Here is a 7,010-nt window from a genome sequence, read left to right as displayed (position 1 = left end):
AAAAAAAAGAACCTAGGGAAGTTATTTAATCTCTCTGAACTTGAGAAGTCTCATCAATAAAATGGAGCTAATAACACACACACACACACACACACACACACACACACACACACACAAAAGAAACAGGAGGGAGATTATAGTCAGGAAACTTCAGAGTAAAATTATTATGTCACTATGGATTTTCATGATAGTGTCATGCAAGCTTCTCCCCCCTCTTGATCTGTGCATGTTGAATTACCAGTTGAAAGCTGTAAGACTCTCATCCATATGTCCACTATTTGGAATGGCATGAAAGAAGATAGGTTTCAACTGCCACAGTAACTATGGTAGATATATTGCTGATGTGAGCAGTGGGATGCAGAATGCTTAGTCTTGTACAGAAGTTCCATGATAAAGTTCTTTCTGACTGAATTGCCAGTGGTATCTAGTGACATTGGGAAATGATCTTTAACATCTTTGTAGCCTGACAATTATAGACGTTGGTTGGTGTCTATAAATCCAGTCACTCTGAGATGAAATTCTAAGTACAAACTGTCTGTTGTATATGTGATAGACATGGTGAGGACATTATAGTGCCAGAGTTGAGTAGAACTGAAAGTGAACACAGATTTCCACTTGCAAGTTTTTCAGAGTATCTAGATGTTTCCAGGAGAAGATCCTACTACTTCTTCCAAGATTTACTTTTACATGCAAAGCAGAATTTAATACAGATGTTTCCTAACTAATTATGATTCAACTTACAATTTACAACTTTATAACTTCTCAATGATCTAAAAGTGACAGGAATTCAATAGAAACCAAATTTGAAGGATTGAACTTTGCTCGTCTTCAGGGTAACTATGTGTCCTACTATTCTCTCTCACAATGGAGGAGGAGCATGCTACATAGTCAAAAGTACCAATACTCACAGTGTACTGTGTTGTTAAGCTATTTTGGATGTGAGATATAGTAAATGCATATTCAATTTAGGAGATTTTCAGCTGAGGATGGGTTTTTTGGGACATTACCCCATCATAAGTCAAGAAGTGGGCCTGGCCACTGAGACTAGGCATGGTGGTGCACACCTGTAATCCCAGTGCTGCAGAGGCTGAAAATAGAAGGATCACTACAAGTCTGGGCTGTGTAGTGAGACTCTGTACCAAATACAGTAAAACTAAATAAGTAAATAAATGAATAAAATAAGTTGAGGAACATCTGTATTTGCACCCCTGTGCTTATGTTAACATGTTCACAAGCCAAGACAGACTCTGACTCAAATATTGGTGTTCTGACTAAAATGGAAATCATCATGAATTCTCAAAAGTAAATGAGAAAAGTTGAGCAATGAAGGCAAGTAAGGTAAGTTTGAGGTTAGTAAATTGGCCATCTCCACGTTTGATTCTGCAAGTGACCTCTGAATGTGACATATTTTATACAATGCTGTAGCCCTTTATTTTGTAAATTCTTTCTGCTAACTCTCTAAATAGATGAAGATTATTTACTGTAAATCTTATTTACAGATTTGTCACTATAACCTTTAAAAAATCAATCCATTTTTAGAAATCCCAGTTGAAGCACCAGCCAAATAGTTCAGAGGATTAAAGCACCTGCAAGCAGGCACAGGGGCTGGGGGTTCAATCCCTGGGCCTGCTTGTGCTGGCCCCACTCCTGGGGTGGGCTGAGATGGCCATTGAGACTGAGTGGGTGGTGTGCACCTGTAATCCCAGCTCTTGAGAGGCTGTAAACAGGCGGATCACTATGAGTTCAATCTAGTAGTGAGACCCTGAGCACCCTGTAGATCCCTCTCTAAAATACAATAAATAAATGAATAAATAAATAGATAGAAATCCCAGTTGACATTATGTTTCTAGGGGCTAAGCCCCAAATAAGATGCCACACTCTGAGGAACAACCAAGTAAAGTCCTAAAGACTGAGTAATTATTTTTCATATATATATATATATATATATATCAGCCTTTGTAGTAAATGCACTAAAAAAGTTATTTTTGGACTATCAATGTAGCTCATTGTCATAACAGTTGTTTAGCATGCTTGAGACTCTGGGTTCAATCCCCATGGTAGACACATGCACATACACACACAAGTGCAACACACACACAAATTCTCCTGAAAAATAACACACACACCGCATAAAGTTGCCTTACCCAGAAACACCTACTCATCTGGACACTTTGAGGTAATTTGAAACAATATTAGTACTTCTTATGGTTTACAAAGTCTTTGTCTTCAATTAAAAAACAGTAATAAATGCTAGATGACTGGTATTTTGACATCTGGCCAAGTCTTATTTCTGGTACAATTACACACACTAAAACACCATTCACAGTGAATCTTGCCCATTTTCATGGAAATGTTTATTTATACTTTTTGCCTTGGCTCCACACTATGATGGCTTGTTCCACATTAAGTGTTCATATGTGTTTATTTTCCACTTGCTCTCTATAAATCTATTCCAAGTGTCCAGTGGGAACCTTGGTGGGAGGTCCCAGAGAGTAGCCTGTCCATCAGATAAAAAGGCCAGGAACATGCAGCACCATTTCAATCAGATGGGCTTAATAAAGAGTGCTAAGCGTACCAGCCAGACCAGGAGATCCCAGTTGGTTTGTTTCAGGCTTGAACCACAATAGACCCCAGGAACTAAGGAAATATCACAGATGAACCATAATATGAAGATCGGTGACCTGGATCCTAATATTAACTCTCCCTTCTTAATGTATAATTCTAGACCAGTCTCTTTGAGATTTTATCTTTTTTGTACTGAGGATTGAACTCAGGACCTTGTACTTGCCAGGCAGGTGCTTATGTCACTGAGCTATATCCCTAGCCCTAGACTAGTCTCTTAAACCTTCTGAGCTCCAAATTTTTTGCCTATCACAGCAAGCTGTGGTGAGGAGGAAATTAAGTGATATGTAAAGGGGAGTACTTTGACAACTGCAATCTGCAAATGATTGTTAATTGTTGAGATGGTAATTAATAGACTAGTTGGAGCCAGGACCAACTTGAGACTGTATTTTCTAAGCCCTTGTAGGCTGTAAGATAAGAATGAGGCAGGAAGCGTGGGTTGGGATTCCCAGGAGAGTTTCCAGTGGCAGTTTGTCTCGATCTATTTTGTGCTGCTATAACAAAATGCCAGAAACTCAGTAATTTATACTTAGAATAACTTTATTAGCTAACAATTCTGGATACTGGAAAATTCAAGATGGAGAGACTGACATCTAGTGGTGCTATACTTGTTAAATCATCTTATGTTGCAAAGGCAAAGAAGATGAGAATGATACTAAAGGGAGCTGCACTTTTCATTTTGCAATGAATCTATTCCCAAGACAATGAACCAATATTTAAAATAATGACATTCATGAGGGCAATTCACGAGGGCAATTAGGATCTACCTTCTGATATTGTTGCATTGGAAATACCTTACAGGGACACTTTCAAACCAGAAAATTGTTCCAAGACCAACTCAACAAGATTGGCTAGCAAGTATCAAAAACCTAGGTTTTTAGAAAAATGCTAGAGTGAGTTCTTGTAGTGAGAGGGGTGGGAATCTCCCAGAGTTAATTAGCTGTCATCTGCTGTTCCCATACAGCCACCAGCTTTGTTTTTCTTCTTTTCTACCTTCCATTCATTCAAAGTGTGAGTATGTCCAAGGGGCACTGGCTGGACCTGGGGGATTTCCCCTCTGGCAAGAAGTGTGTGGGGACCAATGGGAAAGGTCAGCATCATGACTGGAATCATGAAGGTTGGCCTAAAGATTGGGACTGAGAACTTGATATAGGAGGTAGAGAGCAGGAGAGAGACAAAGAAAAGGAGAAGGAATTGTAAGCTTCAACTATTGCTGTGCTTCTCAGTGCTGTATTACCACCTTTAAAGGCTTCTTATTCAGATCACTTAACTCACTCTGCTCATTCCACACATTCGACACATTCTTCTCATTCAACACAGGCCAGACATGCAGGACACACATCACTTCCACAGTGCATTAATTCATTCACCAATTTACCCCACACTCCTTGATATTATGATATTCTGAAGAAAAGGCTTCAGCTCCATTTGGAAATACAAGGATAGGTTTACAGATATTCTGGTTAGACATCAATCATTTGTACTGGTTGGCAAGACTGGGTCTCATAAGACAACACAGATTTCTGTGTTGGTATGTGGTATGTGGAGTACATGTGTTCATTACCTGGACCCATGGAGTATAAAAGTTCATTACCTGGGCCCATGGAGTATAAAAGATCTCAACAGGATGTGTGCATCCAGGAATAGTTAACAGAGGACAGTTGTCAAAGTAAATCTGGAACCTTCCTGCATCTAGAGTACCACTCATGACTATAACCTTTAAATCTGATTGCTGCCTTACAACTTCCTTCAGAACACCCATGAGGATATTTGTACAGGGTGGAGTTCCCTGTACCCAGCCCAGGACAGTGGCTGCAATGAGTGTGGCTCAGAGAGTTGCTGATGAAGTGGATGTGATGTTGGGCCAGGAAGTTCATTACCCCCTTTGACTTGAAGACTGCAGTTGTGCAAAAGCCATTCTTAAGTATATGACTGACGGGATGTTACTTCGTGAAGCTCTGAATGACCCACTCCTGGAGCATTATGGTGTAATAATTCTTCATGAATCTCATGAAAGAGCATTGGCTACAGATATTCTCATGGGTGTTTTGAAGGAAGTTGTAAGGCAGCAATCAGATTTAAAGGTTATAGTCATGAGTGGTACTCTAGATGCAGGAAAGTTCCAGATTTACTTTGATAACTGTCCTCTCTTAACTATTCCTAGATGCACACATCCTGTTGAAATCTTTTATAGTCCAGAACCAGAGAAAGATTATCTCAAAGCAGCAATTTGAAGAGTGATCCAGATACATATGTGTGAAGAGGAAGAAGGAGATCTCCTGCTTTTCCTAACTAGTCAAAAGGAAATTGATGAGACTTGTAAGAGAATAAAGTGTGAAATTGATGATTTGGGTCCTGAAGTTAGCGACATTAAAACCATTCCACTGTACGCTACACTTCGGCCTCAGCAGCAGCAACTTATATTTGAGCCTCTACTTCCCGGAAATCAGAATGGGGTAACTGAAAGAAAAGTAGTTGTGTCAACTAATATTGAAGAGACACTTTTGACAATAGGTCCCAGGGTAGTGTTTGTGATTGATCCAGGATTTGTGAAACAAAAAGGTATACAATCCTCGAATCAGAGTTGAATCCCTTTTGGTGACAGCCATTAGTAAAACTTCAGCTCAGCAAAGGGTTGTTTAAGTTGGACATACTAGACCTAGGAAATGCTTCAAACTTTACACAGAGAAAGCTTATAAGACAGAAATGCAGGATAACACCTATCCTGAAATTCTGTGTTCTAACTTAAGATCAGTAGTGTTGCATTGAAGAAACTTGGTGCTGATGATTTGATGCACTTTGATTTTATGTATACACCACCTCCTGAAATTTTGATGAGAGCCCTAGAACTTTTGAATTATCTGGTTACTTTAAATGATGATGGAAATCTGTCTGAATTGGGGTCCATGATAGCAGTTTCCTCTAGATCCACAGCTGGCTGAAATGGTTATTGCAATTTGTGACTACAACTGTTCGAATGAGGTCCTATCTATTACTGCTGTGTTGTCAGTCCCACAGTGTTTTGTTCGCCCCATGGAAGCCAAGAAAGCTGCAGATGAGGCCAAGATGAGATTTGCTCACATAGATGGAGGTCATCTGACACTGCTGAATGTTTATCATGCTTTTAAACAAAATCATGAGTTAGTTCAGTGGTGTTATGACAACTTAATTAACTACAGGTCCCTGATGTCTGCAGACAATGCATGCCAGAAGCTATCTAGAATTATGGACAGATTTAATTTGCCCATTCAAAATACTGACTTTACAACCAGAGACTATTATATTAATATAAGAAGATTTTTGGTTACTGAACATTTTGTGCAGATGGCACACTTAGAACAAACAGGACATTACTTAATGGTGAAAGACAACCAGGTGGTTCAGCTGCACCCCTCTACTGTTCTTGACCACAAGCCTGAATGTATGCTTTATAATGAGTTTGTTTTAACAACAAAGAATTACATCTGGACATGTACAGATATCAAGCCAGAATGGTTGGTGAAAATTGCCCCTCAGTACTATGGCACAAGCTATTTCCCACAGTGTGAAGGAAAAAGACAGTTGGATCACATTATTGCCAAACTTCAATCCAAGGAATATTCACTGTATTAAATTGAATGCTTATAACTTAAGTTACTCAGAGGACAACTTTAAAAGATAAATGAACTCAAAAGGTCAAGTTGTGCTCATCATGTTGGTTCAATAATGGCCTTTATTTGAAAGCTTTTTAACTTTTCTTTACAGGAAACATTCCATTCTTATTTCATAAATTAAGCATTTATGCTTCCCTTTTGTGTTGACACTGTAGCTCATACTGGAAAAGTCAATCAATGTTTTGCAGTTTATTGAAAGTAGTTCTATATATAACAATGTTATAAGCATTTCATTAGAAATCATTGAAAATGCTTCTAAAATGTGATTATTGACAATGGTATGCATGATCATTGTAATTGTTGACATTTCTTTTAGAAGTTGTGAAATGTTATATCTTGTGATTATGTAGACATAATCTTCTGTCTCAGTATAGAGGCACTGACTTCAATAAAGTCTATTTAAACAAAACAAAAAAAGAAAAAGAATAAGAAAACAAAATGCTGGACTTTTAATCCACAACAACTCAGCCCTTCCAAGACTTGGAATCCAGACACTGAAAAATAACAACTTGGGGAAAAAAACAAAGAGGAAGGTGGATTTTTTTCTCTCTAGGTGTCTCTCCTTAGGCACATATACCTCATCGGTCACTTTTCACTGTGGCCTCATATTCTCCTTGATCAGAAAAATTGGGCTGCCACTGAATTACAGGATATCACAGCACAGGTTATCTTATGTCCTGAGTCCTCATTGACCTTGAAGTGTTACGGTCAAAATATTGGCTATCCTTGTAGCCC

The 7,010-nt window shown here is 38.7% G+C and overlaps 1 pseudogene; it reads left to right on the top strand.

The window, feature by feature from the left end:
* The first annotated feature begins 3,639 nt into the window (after positions 1-3,639).
* On the top strand, positions 3,640-6,234 carry LOC101574915 (annotated as a pseudogene).
* Positions 6,235-7,010: the final 776 nt, after the last annotated feature.

This window comes from Octodon degus, unplaced genomic scaffold, assembly GCF_000260255.1.
Source record: "Octodon degus isolate 3935 unplaced genomic scaffold, OctDeg1.0 scaffold00324, whole genome shotgun sequence".
Lineage (NCBI taxonomy): Eukaryota > Metazoa > Chordata > Mammalia > Rodentia > Octodontidae > Octodon > Octodon degus.
The sequence above is the reverse complement of the archived record's forward strand: the minus strand, read 5'-3'. Positions and strand labels throughout refer to the sequence as shown.